We start from the raw sequence: 18,734 nt of genomic DNA on the forward strand, positions 1-18,734 counted from the left end.
AATGGAGCTAGTCCAAATTGAGATGTGCTGTAAGTGTAAAATACACAATGGGTTTCAAAGCTTTTATATAAAAATGTGAATGTATAATACCTCAATGATAATTATATATTAACTACATGTTGAGATGATAATTCTTTGGAGATGTTGGGTTAAATAAAATATATTAAGATAAAAAAATGAAAGGCTTACATGGCTACTGACTTGGGAATTGCAAGATGCACAACTACACACACACACGAGACTCTGGCTGAGGCAGAGTCTTCTAGGTTTTGCAACCACCTCATAAACTTATTGTCTCCCACACTCAAACCCACCTCTCCTGACTTGGAACAAGGCTATTGCTATGGGTTGAATTGTGTCTCCCAAAAGATATGTTGATGTTCTAATCCCTGGAAGCTGTGAATGTGACCTTATTTGGAAAGAGGGTCTTTGCAGATGTGATCAAGTTAAGATGAGGTCATTAGTGTGGACTCTAATCCAATATGACTGGTTGGAGAGGAAACAGCATTTCATGACAGAGGCAGAGATTGGACTGTTGCAGCTGCAGCCAATGAACACCAATGATTAGCGGCCACCACCGCAAGCTGGGGGAGTCAAGGAAGCGCCTGCTGATACTTTGATATCAGATTTCTAGGCCTCAGAACTGGGAGAGATTGAATTTCTTTTGTTTTAAGTCACCCACTTTGTGCTATTTTGTTACAGCAGCCCTGGAAAGTCATACAAGTATAAATGGCAGAGCTCATGTCACACAGGAAACATAAAACAGAGGCAGAAAAAGGGGGATTTATTCTCTTCCTTCCAGGTTGGAGTGGTTTCCAGAAAAACTGGTTGCTGTAGCAGAGGTCCCTGGTGTCACCGTGGTTTTTCTGGGGCCACAGGAGCTGGTGAAGATGTTGGGCTGTTTGAGGAGACAGAGATAGTGGTATGCGGAGCTCTAACTATTATGCTGGAAATTGTGGAGATATTTGTGATTCAAGAGTCCTTAACTGGGGAAAAGGCCGTCACAAGGTTATTGGAATCAGGTCCGACTTGCCCTTCCCCACTGTTGTCTGAGAAAAATGGGACCTTGTCCAATTCATGATGAACCAAAGAAGAACTTCCATGTAAGCTGATTTATAATATTGAAAATTTTCCCAACTCTTAAGTGTCTGTTAATAGGATGCTGGTTAAAGCTATTATCATAAATTCAAATTAAGTACTCTAGACATTAAAAATCAAATCGGAGTCTATTTTTTGAGCAAAAACTAAGTTTAGCTATTATAGGATACCAACGTTGTGAAATGAAATTTTTATGTTTATCTACATAAGAGGAAAATTGGCTGGAAGACAAAGCACCAAAATATTAATAGGGAATATCTTTGAAAGATGAACTTACAGTTGACTCAGTTTTCATTTTTTTTTCTCTTTGCTTACCTCATTTTCTGCTAAAATGATCATGCCATTTTGGTAATAAGGAAAATTGTGTATTGTTTTACATGACTAGACCATCATCGCTGAAGATTCTGTGAAACAGGTGGGAGAAATAAGAGATCAAGTGTGTCTCTGACTTTTGTCAGGAAACAGCGCTCAAATCTCTGGCTACAAGAGGAGTGCTGCTTTTCTGGGGTAAGGGCTTAAACAGCTTATTCCCTCTCCAAGGAGAAAATGATCTAACGTGCAGTTCAAGCCTGCAGATAAACTGCTGAACCTAAAAGACAGTTGTCTTCAGATCACTGTTATCATCTCATCTTCTTTTAGTCTGCTAAGCTGCAGCATCGCCTTATCCATCCTGTGTCATCCATGCGCCCCTGTTGTTGATGGTGGTGGTGGTTGTGTGTGTGTGTATGTGTTTGTGTCGAGGTAAAGGTGAGGGGAGGGAAAAGGTCAAGGAAATAATAATGGCAAAGATGGCATCATAAAATTGAGACTTCACAAGTACTAGCCACCAGACTTAATCTTACATGCACCTTAAAATCCTGTGTCATTAAAATGTGACATTGGTGACAATCCCAACTAAATAAGAATACACCTCTAATTGTTGACTCTGTTTCACTCTTGAGTTTCTGTCCAACTTTTGTGTTTTGCTTTTTTTTTGGCAATACTTTATTTTCTAAAGAATGAAACTCCTAGGAAACAGTCCCTTAATAAACATCGAATCTGATTCCCAAGGGCCAATTATCCACTCTTATAATGGTCTCTCCACGATCAAAAATGTGAAAGGCCGTTGGCTAGAGTGGAAATCTTGGAGTTATGCCAGTGGCACACTGTATTTCCCTAATTGAACTTCTGCACCTGGTTTGGCGGAAACTAAGAGACAGTACTGAACTCTGCAATGTGCAGGATGGCAAAAAAGGTCAACCCCAGGCCGACTCCAAGACCCAGAAGGCATTTGTGGATGCCAGCTATTAACCTAAATTATCTTTGTTCTCTCTCAGGACTCTACTGCTTTCTTGCTTTCATTGAGATTCAAAAGTGTTCAACCCAAGGTTTGTTGATGGTGAAGGAAGTGGTTAGTATCTCTTGCAGTTCTACAGCACTGGGTTTTCAACACAGTCCCTGTGTGTGATTTTATATTATCCTACAACCATTTGGAGGTAAGAAAGACAAACATTGTCCTCAACCTGTTTCCGATGGAGAAAGTGTGGCATAGAGATGGTAAGTGAGCTTCTTAAGTAATGAAGAGAATATCACACAGAGAATGGAGGCCAATGCTATTTGATCTACAGGTAGACAATCGTGAGTTTGAACCTCTGCTTCCATGGATACCAAGAGATGACCTGGGGAAAATATAGAACCTCTCTAGGTTGCTTCTTCCTCAACTTGATATGGGAATGATAATATTTACATGCTATGGCTATTTTGAGGAAATGCAATAAAATAAATAGAACATCTGAATGTCATTTTGTGGGATGCCTTATGTGTGATAAATGCTTAGTAGTGATAGGCGTTATTTTAATCAAAGCTTCATTTAACTAGATTCTTAATGGCAAAATGAGAGAAGGCACATTGCTTCACTCCTTTATTAATAAATAACTTTATTACAAAATAATGCAAAATGGCATTTTGTCCATTGTTTCCATTATGTAAAAATCATGACCCTTCAAATGCTTCTGATACTCACTCTTTATAACCAGAAGAGAGGAATCTCACTGTTTCCTCACTTCCTGCGGCCATAGAGGGGCAGCTACAATAGGTAACATTTTTGCAATATTTTGCAGAATATATATGGCTCTTTTGTCTACTTGAATATACTTCTTTTTTTCCCTAAAAATAACACCTTAATCAAATGAGCATGTATAGGTTTTCATTGGAAAGTAAATCTACGGTATTTGCATTTGAGTATTCCATGACTCGCTAAAATGGAAGCTGATTTAGATTCAGAAAGGATATGGATTTATAGCTGTTAAGGAAGATAAGAGGGTGCAAAATATTTGTACATAATTTGAAAATTACATGGAATCTAAAGACCAGAATTATCCATCAGTAGTTTCTCCTGGGAAAACCTAAAATGAGACCCCATTACAACTGCTGTTGTGTGTCCACAATCATGCGCGTGCACATTGAAACATGGTGCTGTAATAGCCTCCATGAAGGTTTTTCCCTAGTATGCCAGACTCTATCCGTCCTGCAGTCTACCAGCTGGGAGACCAGGGGCAAGTGACTTCACTTCTTTGAACCTCATTTTCCTGGTCACTAAAATGGCTTTAAGAGTTACTGTATGAAGAGGCCTGCTTCAATGATTAAGTAAGATAACTCCAGTAAACTGCCTATTTCAGTACTCGCCAGAATAAGTGCACAATAAGTGTTGTTTCTATTTCCTCCGACTCAAACACTGATCATAATGTTGGAAATAAGATGACTTCTCTATTGCACACCAGCAATGAAGAACACTTCTTCAGAGGCCTGCAGAAGCAACGCATTAGTGAGTTCAGGACTCAGGGCTTACATAGGGGCTCAATGGATTCAGATCATTTCATCCTTTCCCCAGGTGGTTGGTCAAAGTGAAATGTCAGAAATCATACAAAATGGTATTCAAAGTGTTGTTTCTTCTTCAGTTGAAGATGGTATGTCTTTTATTTCTTTTCAAAAATACTATTTGGAAGAAAAAGTGAAAATGAGGTGAATTTTCTTGTCTTTCTCAGTAATAAAGTCCAAGGACAAATTGTATAGGTGTGACGAGGGAGGAAAAAAGGAAGAAGACCAGAAAAATAAAAAGGAAAATAAAAGGAAGAGAAAAGAATTAAAAGATATTAGATGGAGTGATTTTATTTAAATGAGTACATAATCTCCCAGGTGAACAATTTAGATGCATGTTTTGGCACACATTTTTAAAAATTTTTATTTACTTTATCATATGTTAGAGGATGAATCTCTTTATAATTTTATCTCATTTGGATTAAATACAAAAGTTTCAATATCACAACTAATGAAATTAAAAGTAATTTAAAAATTAAATCTTATACAAATAAATCTGCCCCCTGAATCATAGCCATCTGCTTCCAGACATCATGGAGAAAGGGTGTGAGATAGGACAATGGATAAGAAGATATGAAAGGGACTTGGATCTTGGGAAAAGGAGAGGAGATGGAGGGGATTAGAGAGAAAGCTTCATGAGGAGAGAGAAAATGAGTCATAGGTTTGGTGAGGTGATAAAGAAGGAAGAACTAGAAATAGAACTGGCGTTGAAAACAATCTGAGGTGTAAGAAGTCCAATATGAAGCTGCGAATTTTGGCTGATGGAAAACCATGGCTTTAAATAGTGACAGGGTGACTCATGACACCTCACTGAGTTGATGTAAAAGAATGAAATAAAGGTCAAGAAATTCTAAATCAAGTCTTATTAAAAATTCTTAGGGTTTTCATCAGAGAACTCTTTTGTTCTAGAAGCAGCTGAGATGCAGAGGTTCTCAAGCCTGAGCATCATCGTCATCCCCTGGGGAGCTTGTTCATAAAGATTCCTAGCCCAGGACCCAGACTTAGATTCAGTAGGGCTGAGGTGGAGCCAGGAAATTTGCATTTTTAACAAGCTCCCGGGTGATGCTGATGCTGCTGGTCCAGAGACCACACCTTGAGTAGGACAGTTCAAGAGGATTGCTCCAATGTTTTCCAAAAGAGTTTGAGTCCCTGCTGAAAGAAAAATTTTTTTTTCTAGTAACATAAGCTGGCAACACCAATCATGTTCATTGATCATCCATTGAACAAATGTTTACAAAGTGAGTACCATTTGCCGAGTGTCACACTCAGCACATAAAAGGATTCAAGTAACCAAGACTCAAGTTGACTTGAGGCAGACCAGGGTCTAAACAGAGTTCCTATCCTCTCCTCCACTCTAACGGTTGTTGTGACTGTGAAAATGTCTCCACTACTTGTCCCCCAAATGCAACGTGCAATAACATCACAAAGGGTTATGAATCTACCACTGACACAGGATTTATATCATGTCCTGGAAGGGAGAATTTTACAAATGGCACAGAAGATTGCAACGGTAAGTCCAAATAGAGTAACAGCCTTCAAAAATCAGAACAGAGTTAGTTGCAGCAAAATTGAACCAGTTCCTTAGAATATGACGTGAAATTCTAGAGAAAACCTACTGAAGTGAGCAAAGATGCCAGGAAGAAATCAGGTCATAGAACCGAAATGTGACACCAGGCCTACAATTGATTTTTCTCTTTTATTGGTTGCTTTAAAAAAATAACAGTGAATGTTGAAAGTAGTCCACACCTTAGAGTCTTAACTCATTCTGCAATAACAGCCTAATAGACCAGGGTTTTCAATCAAAGCCCAAGGCCATCCATAGTTGGAAACGTTACTAAGCAGATAGAGAAGCCTGTGCACATTATCAAATTAAAACCCAGGAAACAAATGGGAATCGTAACAGCATAACAGTTGAGTTTTCCCATTTATCCAGTCCCTGTCCTAGATGTTGACATTGTATGAACAGGTTAATCTTCTATTCCCATTTTGATTATCTCTATGATACTGGAGAATTATTGCCTCTGTGCACAGCAGGCTGTTACTGCTAAGAATTCTCCCAAAGAACATACACTCTGATAATTTTTAAGCTCTTAATATCTTAGGAAAATCTCTTATCTCTTCAGTCCAGCTGTCCTTATCAGTGGCTCCCAAACTTGTATGCTGAATGAAATCACCCAGCGTTTTTCTGAAAACATCAGATTCTGAGTCCCAACTTCTCTGAAATTCGTTTTACTGGGTCTGAGATTTACTTTGGGATTTATATTTTCAACAATTATCTCTAAATATTTCTGATGCTGTCAGTCCACAGAAACGTCTTGGGCACCACTGCCAATGGATAGGTGGAGCGTATACATTCAGCTGGTTTGATTATGAACTGTTTGCTCCATTCCACAGATGAGGATGAATGCCACTGACTGACCACCCCAAAATTATTGGACCTATCCAATTGGAAGCTACCTTCGTACCCCTCAACCTGGTTTGGCTCCAAGTAAGGGAAAGTCAAACTTCACACATGAAGAGGAAGAACGCACGGGTAAGTATTGATAAATCCCAGTGCCTGCGGACCACCAGGAATGCATATGACGTCCAAAGTGTTAGGTTTATTAATGTGCTGCAGCAAAGTGCACCTCCCATTGGGAAGCTTCGGTGTCTCAGTAAGAAGATGCTAGAAGGGGCTTATTGAAGTGTCTGCCCTCATGCCACGTGGCTTTGAGGAAAGCTAAGGAAGCAAGGGTTTCTTCTGTAAATGGTCCTGTCAGGAAATGAGTGCAAGTTGATAACTGGATATTTTCACTTTCAGGTAGGAGAAGAGACTAATGAAGTTGGGTAAGAGTTGTCTTTGCTTCAGAAGCAGAAGCATCCGTGTCAGCCAGGAGAGTGGAATGTTTGGGAATTTGTCAGGAATGCAAATTTTCAGGCCCCAGCCCAGACCTACTGAATTGAAATCTGTGGGGCTGGGACCCAGCAGCGTGTTTGAACAAGCCCTCCAGGCAGTGCTGATGCACACCAGAGTTTGAGAACCACTGCCTTAGCCCAACCTACAACAGTAGTCAAAAAAGGTGGCAGGGGACACGCCATAAAAATCATGTCAAGAATTCTTGCCCATCAATGCTGGTGATAGGTTACACTGTTTTATATAATAAAACAGGGACCGTGGCTAGTATAGGGAATAGTCTATAGAGATGGTATAAGGAGTTTGAGAGAAATATTCAGGAACATTTGAAGGTAAACATTCTTCATTAATGTTACTCTGTTTCCCTGGGTCTCCAAAACATTTTTTTTTTTTTTTTAGAAAACTTGATCCTGTCTCACGTTTAGATACTTGATGCTACAGGAATGTGAGAAGAAAAATGGGGAGACGTTTTTTCATCTTGTAAGGTCAAATAGTTCCTGACCTTGAGGAAGTAACTCTCTCCAGCTTCTCTTCTATTTTTCATTCTTAGAAATCAACCCTAATTCTTCTCAACTTGGCAAAAATAAATTTTCCAGAGACTGTGAAGTCCAGGTGAGTTTCATAGCGTCATCATCTTGTGGACTGGGCATGAGAAGGGGCAGACATAGAATATACTTAAGACTCTCGCAACATTTTTCAATATGTGGTGTGGTAGATATTTTTCCAAATACGAACCATATGTACGAGCCCTATTTATTCGTTAGATACCCGCTAATTTAAAATGCTACTTTTCAAAATGCAATGTGATAACTAAAACATAGTGAGGTGTGTATAGAAATTCTGTGTACTATTTTGCAATTTTTTTGTGAATTGGGTGGAGAAGTGACCATTAGCCCTATTGCAGCCCTGGAGCTGGGCATCCCACACACATGAATTTAGTTCTTACACTCTCTGCTCTCTTCGTTTCACCTATTTTCTTATTTCCCTAACAGGAACAACATTTTTAATTAATGCAGCTTTATATCTTTTAATAACTCATAGGTCATGGCATTAAAAAATTTCCTTTTTTTCTGAATCTCAGTTGAGCATGCCTTTCTTTAATACTAAATGTGTTGAATGTCAGAAAATATCCCTCAAGTGGTCAATTCAGATACTAAATCTCTTATAACCGATTTTGATTTTTACATATTGACTTGTCCTGAGAAAACTACTGGCAAATTGTACTAACCATCTATAAATGCATAATTAGCTTTAAGTCAACATCATGGTCACATGAACTATCAGCCATTCAAAGTCTTGGCTGCCCAAGTTAAATACACATATTTCTATGAAGCCCAGATCTCTGTGGTATAAAGAAAATGTCCAAATCGCCATTCTAGTGTGTGTTTTACTAGCTGAATTTCACAAATTATCAGAATAACAATAAATGGATTTGCTCTGCCTTAGTGAGGCTCTCAAATAGGTGTGGAAATGGGAATGAAACACTCTCTTTAAAGGTTTGAAATCCTTTCTAATATTTTAATATCTTTTCATGCTTGGTGATTCTCAAACTTGACCATACATTAGAAACACTTGGAAGGCTGTACAAAATGTACGTATACCTGGGTCTCTGATGAATCAGAATCTCTGAGGTTAGAGCCCTATTGTCTATATAGTTTAACTTGTCAAATGATTCTAATATACAAGGGTGGTTGAGAACCATCACAAATGGCTCCCAGGGTTTCCTCTCAATCATCTGGCTGGCAGGCCAGATCACTGGAATCCTAGTTCATTTTTGAAGGAGAAGGGAGCACATACAGAATAAGTATCCAAATCACTAGGAGAACGGGAGGTTCGGAGAGATTTTAATAGTTAAAACTATTTCCAAAAGAGGGCCTGTGAGTCTGCACTGAGGATACTATGCTTCTCTCTCCTTCCACCCACCCCCTAAAAGTTCCTCAGTCTAGAAGCCCACAGACGTATATGTATTTGGCTTAATTCAGTAGGTAAACAGGTGAAAACAGATGTTCTTTTCTGGCCCAATACATGAAGTCTCTGATATTTCACCAGATTCTTTTACCATATTGATTAACTCTATTCATTTTACTATTTTTTAATATAGTTGTTGTTTTACTCAATTGGTTAACAATGGATATTTACGGTAAGAGAATAGCAGACAGCAGAAGAGGGAGACCGTGAACAAGAAAAGCAACACATACAGGAAAAATAATGACAGAAAGGACAGAATGTGGGACAGGAAGGCAGAGCTGTATTCATCCATAGTTTTTCGAGAAGCGACCTGATAACAGGAGAACAGTTACTTCCTACTAGGTTTGAACAATTGCATTGATTTCCCAAGCATTCTGTTGCAATGCACCTATCATCTCGATATGTAGGAAGACAAGCATCCCCAAGGAAGGTGTTTCTTTAGTTCCAAATCTCTAGAGAAAGGTCTTGGGCACAGAATATTCAGTTTCAGGCATCTCTTTCCATTTTCCTTAGTGACATTTTCTATATTTTATGGCAGGGAATAGCTAATTCTTTTGATCTCCTCGCAAACGTTACTGCCTATGGAACTGCCGGAAACAAAGAAGAAACGGCTGTGATGCTAACTCTGCGTCTTCAGGGTGTTCAATCAGCAGCATACGGTGCAGCTCAGAAACAAACCACAGAGCGGAAACGGAGGGTAGAGACAGTTTATGGGTAAGCCCTCACCAGTCACTCTTCCTCACAAGGCATCTGCTTGGATGAATGTGTTTCAAAATGGGTTGTCTCTGCAAAAAAAATTCATGGACCACAATGAAAATAAGACCCTTTCAGAACCTACACAGGCCAGGAGTCATGAAGTTTCCACAGAGTGTTATTGAATAACGTAACTTGTGTCCTAGAATAATGAAATCATGGGTGGAAAGATTGCGACTGGTCACTCTCAGTCTAACCACATATTCAACATTCTTTTTGGGTATTTTCCAGGTTTGTATTTCAATGGGCACTTGTCCTTCAGCTGCTAAGCTGGAGGACTTATAACTTATCTAGTGCATGGTTTCTTGACTTTGGCAATATTGATATTTGGGGCTGGTTCATTCTTTGTTGTGGGGACTGCCTTGTCTATTATAAAATGATTAGCAGCAAACCTGGTATCCAGATGCCAGAACCTCACCCTGACATCATGACAAACCAAAATATCACCAGATATTACCAAATGTCCCCTGGCGGGTACAAATCACCCCTGGTTCAGAACCACTGATGTGGAGAAATAAGATGTAAGTACATGAAATAGTAAGCATACATGGCAGACATAATCAGTGTAAAATGACTATATTTCCCAGAGATTGGAAATCTTACTTTCAGGCAGGGTTGCCAAAGAAACGCTTCAAAGAGGTAAGAATCAAGGATTTGGTCAAGAATGGAGAAGAGAAGAAAATACCATAAAAAATAAACTGACCCATCATGCAGTGATTGATGGAAGGATATCTGCATAAATAAGTGATGAAAGCAATATAGCAAAATGTTAGCAATTGTAGAATGTGGGTGGTGGGTATTTGGGTGTTCCATGTGCAATCTGCTTGACCATTTGTGATAAATTGTTGGGAACATATTTTTTTTTTTTTTTTTTTTTTTTTTTTTTTTTTTGTGAGGAGATCAGCCCTGAGCTAACATCCGCCAATCCTCCTCCTTTTTTGCTGAGGAAGACGGCCCTGGGCTAACATCGGTGCCCATCTTCCTCCACTTTATATGGGACGCCGCCACAGCATGGCTTACCAAGCAGTGCGTCGGTGCGCGCCCGGGATCCGAACCAGCGAACCCCGGGCCGCCGCAGCGGAGCGCGCGCACTTAACCACTTGCGCCACCGGGCCGGCCCCGGGAACATATTTTTTTAAATAAGGCAAAATACCAGTGAAAGAAAGCAAATTGTAAAAGTTACTGCCCTCAAGGCATGATGACATGTGACTGTAAGATAAGTGCACAAATAACAACTCCTTGACTGCAAGTCTAAAGCATTCTAGAACTAGGACTATACCACTGTACCATATTTCCAAGGGGAAGCACATAGTTCAAGAGCTTTCACCAACTTTAACCAATTTGGTCCTCATGACAGTCCTGTAGAGTGAGCAAGGAAGGTGCTGCATTTTATGGATGAGGGAATGGATTCAAAGAGGTTGAGATTTAATCACTATGTGATATATGAATAAAAAGGCAAATTATGATTATTAATAATTCAATCCATTTTATTGCAAAGTAGTTTTCTGTTATATGACCATACCACAGTTTATCTCTTCTATTGATGGACGCCTGAGCTGTTTTCAATTTTGGCACTATTGTGAATGAAACTCCTACAAGCATTCTTGGACAAGGCTTTTTGTGGACCTAAATTTTTGTTGCTCTTGGATGTATACCTAGGAGTGGAATTGCTGGGTTTCAGTTAAGAAACTGCCTAACAGTTTTTCAAAGTGATTGTACCATTTTACACACCAAAATATGAGAGTTCCAGTTGTTTCTCATCTTCACCAACACTTGGTGTTGTCGGTCTTTTTCATTTTAACCATCCTAATGGGTGTGTGGAAGTATCTCATGGGGTTAATTTGCATTTTACTGATGACTTATGATGTTGAGAACTTTTTCATGTGTTCACTGGCCATTTCTTCTTTGTTCACTGTCTACTCAAGTTTTTTGTCCTTTTAAAAAAGTTGGATTGTCTGTTTATTATTGAGTTGTAGAAGTTCTTTATATATTCTTGACACAAGTCTTTTGTCAGATACATGTGTTGAGAATATTTTCCCCAATCTGTAGCTTGCCTATTCATTTTCTTGATGAGTAAGTGTTGAATCCTGGATCCTAGGAAAGAGCTTGCAAATGGATCGACTCTCCCTTATTCAACTTATGTTCCAGTCCTCTTGATCAAGCACCCTAGACTCCAGTCTCACACACGCTCTCCTGACTTATACTGGTCCATGCTGGGTAGGTTTTGTAGCTCCCTGGGGCATAGTCCCTTTGCTCCCTTGTCAGCCTCAATGTGTCAGCAGCTTGGTTATGTTGTGACTTAATCCTAATTTTGAGATTAAATCACAGTTGTAGGGATTAAAGTCCTGGTGGCCAGGAAGGGCAGATCCTGAATATCCACACCCCACTGAGATGGAGGTGGGTGGGTGAACATTGTCTTGTGTGGAAGCAGCCTCTGCATCATCTCCAAGCAAGTGGGAGACAGGAGGTTAGTGCATAATGGAAAGGAGTGGGCTACCTTTGGAGGCTCAGAGGGTTCAGGGGAATCTGGGGATTCAGGATCTTCAGGGACATCAATCTAGATAACTCCATCCATCTTTTTCCCAACCGGGCCCTGACCTTGGTACAGCAGACCTACCTTTGTTGGGAATTTATCCTTCTTTGGAGTTTGGCTGTTCTGACCATTGAGTCTTGGGCCTGGTCCCCAGTTTCTCTGCCTTCCCACAGAGGAGATGAGAGCCTGTTTGTATACTGCCAAGGTGGCTATGGTGGTTTGAAGATATGTCCACAAATTCTTTGATATTCTTCCCTTCAAAAGGTGGAGCCTAATTCCTCTCTCCTTGAGTGTGGGCAAAACTTGACTACTCACTCCTAACAAATAGAAGAAAGTGAAAGTGATGTTGTACATTTCAGAAACTGGGTCAGAAAAGGCACTGAGGTGTCTTCCTTGCTCTCTCTTGGATTTCTTGCTCAGGAGGAAGTCAGCTGACATGTCATGAGGAAACTCAGGCAACAGATGGAGAAATCCTTGAGGTGAAGAACCGAGGCCTCGTGCCAACAGCCACATGAGTGATTTTAGAAGCAGATCCTTCAGCCTCAATCAAGTCTTCAGATGACTTTAGCCTCAGCCGATATCTTTTATTGTTGTTGTTGTGTGTGTTGATTGTGGAGTGTTGGTTAGAAGTAAGCTTGTTTTACTAATAGAGGCAATTCTTACTTTAAAGAACATTTTTTTGCTGCACAGATAAAAGGAGGGCATGTTGGGAGAATAAAAAAATAGTAGATTAAAGATAGACTTTGAAATACTGGACACCAGAGATGTTTTAGAATGATAAACTCAAAGATGATGGTACATTGTACAATAAAACAGGGGTCAGCAAGCCATGGCCTTTGGGTTGACAACCTGTTTTTTTTTAAAATAAACTCCAGATGTTACAATGTTATTACGGTGGTAGAGCTTTTATTTTATAAATTTTTTGAGATATATGTCACATACCATAAGATTCACCCACTTAAAGTACACAGTGCAGTAGTTTTTAGTATATTTACAGTTTTATAACCATCACTACAGTCTAATTTTAGAACATTTTCAACACCGCAAAATGAAACCCCGAGCACATTAGCATCTCTCCCCATTCCTGATCCATCACTTGACCCAGCCCCAAGCAACCACTGTTCCGTCTCTAAGGATTTACTATTCTAGACCTCTGCTCATTGAGTTCTGCAGATCTTCCAAGTGTTGACACATTTCATTATACGAAAACAAAACAAAACAAAATACCATACAGTGCTTAACACTACCCCCGATCTATCAGAAAAGTCTTACATAGTGAAAAGCTGTCAAGCTCTTTGTATCAAGTGTAAGTTTTCCATAATTTTGGCTGAGAGCTTGAATTTTGTCATTGTCAACAAATACTGTCAGTTGTTTTCCTTGAAGTGATAGGCTCTTGGAGGTAATTTTTGAGAAAATATGTGCCAAATACCCAAAACTGACTAACCTCAGTTTGTCAGTCGTTCTTTTAAGTAAAAATGACGTTCTATCAAGAGTGGCTAGGTCAGCTCAGATTGTCACACAAGTGCTTCTCCTCAAGACAGCCATTGTCCTTCAGTGTGTAACAGAAGTGCTTCCCGCCTACTTCCCATTTCATCACATACTACGTATTATATCAAAATATTAAAAAGAGGTATATTCAAGGTCAAGATTTAATAAAGTTAATAACATATGGGCCGGCCCCATAGCATAGCGGTTAAGTGCGCGTGCTCCGCTGCTGGCGGCCCGGGTTCAGATCCCGGGCGCGCACCGATGCACCGCTTCTCCGGCCATGCTGAGGCCGCGTCCCACATACAGCAACTAGAAGGATGTGCAACTATGACATACAACTATCTACTGGGGCTTTGGGGGAAAAATAAATAAATAAATAAAATTTTTAAAAAAATAATATTACTGCTCCATCAAGAACGTTCTTTAGGGGCCGGCCCCGGGCGCAAGCGGTTAAGTGAGCGCGCTCCGCTGCAGTGGCCCGGGGTTCGCCAGTTTGGATCCTGGCACGCACCGATGCACTGCTTGTTGAGCCATGCTGTGGCAGCATCCCATATAAAGCAGAGGAAGATGGGCACGGATGTTAGCCCGGGGCTGATCTTCCTCACAACAAAAAAAGAATGTTCTTTAGTAAAACTGGCTTTTTTTTTTTTTTCTTCCAGCGTGAGGTCATGCCTGTGAAGACTACGATGACTCTAATATAGTTTGGTGCAACCACCTTGATTTGTGCTGAGGCGTCATCTCTCTTCAGTCATATCTGCTCCCCTCCACCTGGGGGCAGATGACCTCTGTCCCAGCTTCCAGTGGGACAGATAAGTTTTGCCTGTTTCTGAACTTCATATAAATGGAATCATAGAGCATATACTTTTTCGTGCCCAGCTTCTTTCACACAGCATTATGTTTGTGAGATTCATACGTGTGTATGGCTACGGTTTGTTCTCATTGCTATTTGTATTTTCCTTGTAGAAATATCTGTCCCTTCTGTTGTAGATAGATATTTGGGTTATGCCCATGTTTTTGTTTTTGACTCGTGTGAGTAGTGCTGCTCTGAGTACTGTACCTGTCTTTGATGAACATATGTGCATGTTTCTCTTGGTATTTACCTAGGAGTAGAATTGCTAGGTTGTAAAGTATGTGTATTTCAGCTTAGCAACTGCTGCTGGTTGGTTTTCTATGATGTTATGTTTTTGAAATCATGAAATTAGATTGGACAAACAACTGTGATTTATATATAACAAAATAAAAGATGGGAAAATGTGTACTAGGTTGGAGAGGCAGTTTGGGGCCACACTCTTCGGAGCCTGAATGCCATGTGAAGGCAGAGTGGGCCAGGTGGTACAGTGAAGATGGGGCTAGGTTGAATCCACTCCTTACATTCTGTGTTACCTTGGCCAAATTACTTAACCTTCTTCAACATTAGTTTCCTCCTCAGTAAAACGGGGATAGTACCCACCTAAAAGTGTTGTTTAGAAGATGAAATAAATAATGTATGGAAACTGCTTAGAAGAGGGCCTGGTACTTAAGACATCCCCCAAAGTATTAGTTTCTTTCCTCCCAAAGGATTTTATTTGGAAATATTAGGAGATATTGATAATATTTGAGCAGGAAGATACATCATTAACTGTTATATCCTTTAAAGTGTTTAATAAACTAAAGGTAAGTCTGAGACTGAAGTGTTGGAGTTGCAATCCCCTAGTTTTCTGCTGGCGGGTATATTTTATGCCTGGCACAGAATGGGAGTGAGTGCATTTTGAGCTTCATTCTCAAGATATTGTTCTACGGAATGCACAGACCTGCCCATAGATCTACAGGGCTTTGAAGAGTAGAAATAACTTATTGTCATCACATAGCAAAATCATTTTGGCGTTCTTCTTTCTGTAGCATCTGCCCCAGAGGATGAAACCCTAAAAGGTAAAGAGGAGAGACCAAGATGCAAATAATTGGTCTTTGTCTCAGCTGTAAAGAGATGACCATTGCTGTCATAGCCAAAGAAAGGCAACGCCAAAGGAGCTGAAGTCCCAAAGTCTTAGGACCTAATAGCATGAGCAGTGACGTCAGATATAAGGAGAAGGTAAGGAACAGCATCAGATGAACCTGACTGGAACAAAGGGAGGTGGCCTGGAGATGCTGGTGTTTTGTCTGGATGTAAGGGAGGAGGGAGCAGAGTGGAGGGCACCTCCTGCTTTCCCAGTGGACACAGGCTGAGTAAAGACTTGTCTTCTTCAGTCTCATCATAAATGTGTCAGCCTGTGATTTAGTTATCTGTGGTCTCTTCCAATTAAACAAGATAACGTGCAGCCATGACCATCCTGGAGATGCTCATCCAGAAACTGTTGTTGGAGGATAACTGTTCACAAAGCTTATGTAAAAAAAAATGAGAGCTCCCTATAGGGAGGCTGAGTGGATTAGTGACAGCTTCCTCTCATCCTTCAGTCTCACACCATGCCAGAATAATCTTCCTAAAGTACCACATTGATCATGGGAAGCCCTACATCGAATGCTTAAGTGGCTCTCATTGCCTATAAAATCAGTCAGACTTCTCACCCTGGCATTCGTGGTCCTCGCTGAGCTGACCTCATTCTGTTGTGAGCCTTCTTTCTGATGACCCAGTAAACCATACTTTCTTCTTTAGCAAAACTAGTTTACTTGAGCTTTTATGACTTTTTAATTCTTTGTGCTTTTATAAATCCTACTCATTCTTCAGGGGCCAATTCAAATTTATTTTCTGTCTTCCCTGAAGTTTTTTCTTTCCAGTCCAGCTTCCAGTATTTTCCTTCCTGTGAATTTCTGTAGCAAATAATTTGTTCGTATTTAATTTGGCAACTAATCTTGTGCCATCTTGTGATGATATTTTATGGTGGACTGTTGTTTACACCTTTTTCTCTTTGCTTACATTTTCATTGTTTTATTTTTTTCTCCAACCAATTCATGAGCTCCTTAAGCCAGAGTCCCTGTTATCAAGTTACTTTTTAAAAGAATGAGGTTACTTTTTATGTCTCACTATATCAAGCTAATGATTTACAAGTAATAGGCCCTTAATGAGAGTTTCTGTGTGTGTGTGTGATTATATGTGTCTTTTGACAGTAAAAGTGAAGATAAATAAAACTATATGCCAGAAAACATCAAGGATATCTTACAAAACCAAAGATTTTCCATAAGAAAAACAGAACTGAATTTTCCTGGAGCCAGACATGATGAGATGTTGCACAGAACTGAGGATGCCACGTCTACTGTGCAGAGACTGGATTGTTGGAGGCAAGTGTGGAAGCAGAGAGATGAGTGAAGAGGCTGTTTCACTCATCCAGGGGAGAGAGAATTGTAGCATATGCCACTGTGTTAGCAGCGGAACTGCAGAGAAGTTGATAGACTTGATGTGTAATTTTTGACAATACAATTGATAGAACTTGTTGATAGATTAAATGTTTGGGGAGAGGTAAAATCAAGGAGATGAGAGAAAAATCAGGGATGACTTTTGGAGGTGGTCAACGTTGTAGAAAGAGAAGTAGGAAAGTGTCGGGTCATGAAAGTTGAATATAGCCAGGAAATCAGCTAAGATGAAGAGAAGAGCATCTATTGGATTTAGCAACGTGGAGCCCAGTGGCGATCTTAGCAGAACATTTTGGGTGTGTTGTAGGAACAGAATACACATCACTGTGTGTTGAATAGTGAATGAAGACTGGGAGGGGAAGAAGTGTAGACATGGTGATGAGAGTCTTTGGAGAAGCTTGTCAGTGAAGAAGAGCAGAGAGAGAGCCATCACTGAAGGAAGCCAGAAGGTCAAGGAAGCAGGAGATAAGACAGGCTTACTAAGCAAGTCGGTATTCTGTGTCAAGGACCCCTTGTGGGCAGTGTCAGCAGAAACATGTGGACTGATGATGAGTAACGATGGTTTCTCCACCTTTGTCCTCCATGCAGATACATACCATGGCTCCACAGAAGCCCCCAGTTGAGGACACTGTCCCAGGGCCAGGGTGGACTCAGCCTCTGAATTGAAGGAGATTATTCTGACACCTAGAGAATGGGGGATCCTAATAGACTTTAAGGTCCCAAAGAAAAAAGACAATGGCATGGTTTGCCACCTGAGCGTGTGCACTGAAATTTGAAACCATTACACTTCTGTGGTGTTCCCAGTGGTATTCTTCTGTTATTTCTGCTGCCTGGACTCCTCCCCAACTTACATCGCCCCATCTCCACTTTCTGTCATTCAAGAGTCAGCTCAGTGGCCCCAATTTCTGGGGTGAGAGTACCCCTCCATGCTCCGATGGCACCTGGGTGCCCACTTCCATCCGACTTACTGTGTTGGGTTGGGATGGCACCCACCTGTCTCCCGCTGTGCATTCTCTTTCTCTCTATGCCCCATCACGAGCCTGAAACCTGGAAGCAGAGCAGCTGAAACACAGTTGACATCTGGCAGTTAGGAAGGAGCCCAAACCCCCGAGTCATATTTGAGCGCCACCATTTCTTGACTGTGTGGCCTCAAGCACATTATTTAACTTCTCTGTGTTTTGTTCTTCATCTGTAAAATGGGGGATACTTAAAGCACTTACCTCATAACACTGTTGTAAGGATTAAATGAAATAATACCTATAAAGCAGTAACAGTACCAGGCATATAGTAAGCGCTCAATAAATGTTGCTATCATTATTAAGGCATGGTAGATATTGATGCATTTTTTATTGAAAGAATAAGTGAGTAAAGGGAAGAATAAAATCTGATGTGAAAGGAACCAGAACATGTGTCAGCCTGTTTTTCAATGCCTCTTCTGCCAGGCCAACTTGAGTATATCTCTGGTGAATTGCATAAGTTTTCTGAGCCAATTTTCAGGCCATGTACAAGGAGGAGTGAGGACAGACAAGCAGTGGTTTCCTGGGGGTTCCTGGAACCTGACAGAGCCGTCTGGCCAGTCTGATCAATGAGGATCAAAAGAAGGCTGCCTCTCCATGAGAAGGACAGTATTACTCATGACCTCTGCCTGCTCTCTCACTCCTGGTACCTCCCAAATTAAGTATCTATGTACAAGACCTTGTCTCCAGCTCTGCCTTTATTGATAAAGCTGAGACACAGATTGATAAAGGAGAAATATGTAAATATGATTGTGTTAATCAGCGTTCTCCAGAGAAACAGAACCACTAGGAGACATAGGAGTGC

Source organism: Diceros bicornis, assembly GCF_020826845.1.
Source record: "Diceros bicornis minor isolate mBicDic1 chromosome 3 unlocalized genomic scaffold, mDicBic1.mat.cur SUPER_3_unloc_2, whole genome shotgun sequence".
In the NCBI taxonomy this organism is placed as follows: Eukaryota; Metazoa; Chordata; class Mammalia; order Perissodactyla; family Rhinocerotidae; genus Diceros; species Diceros bicornis.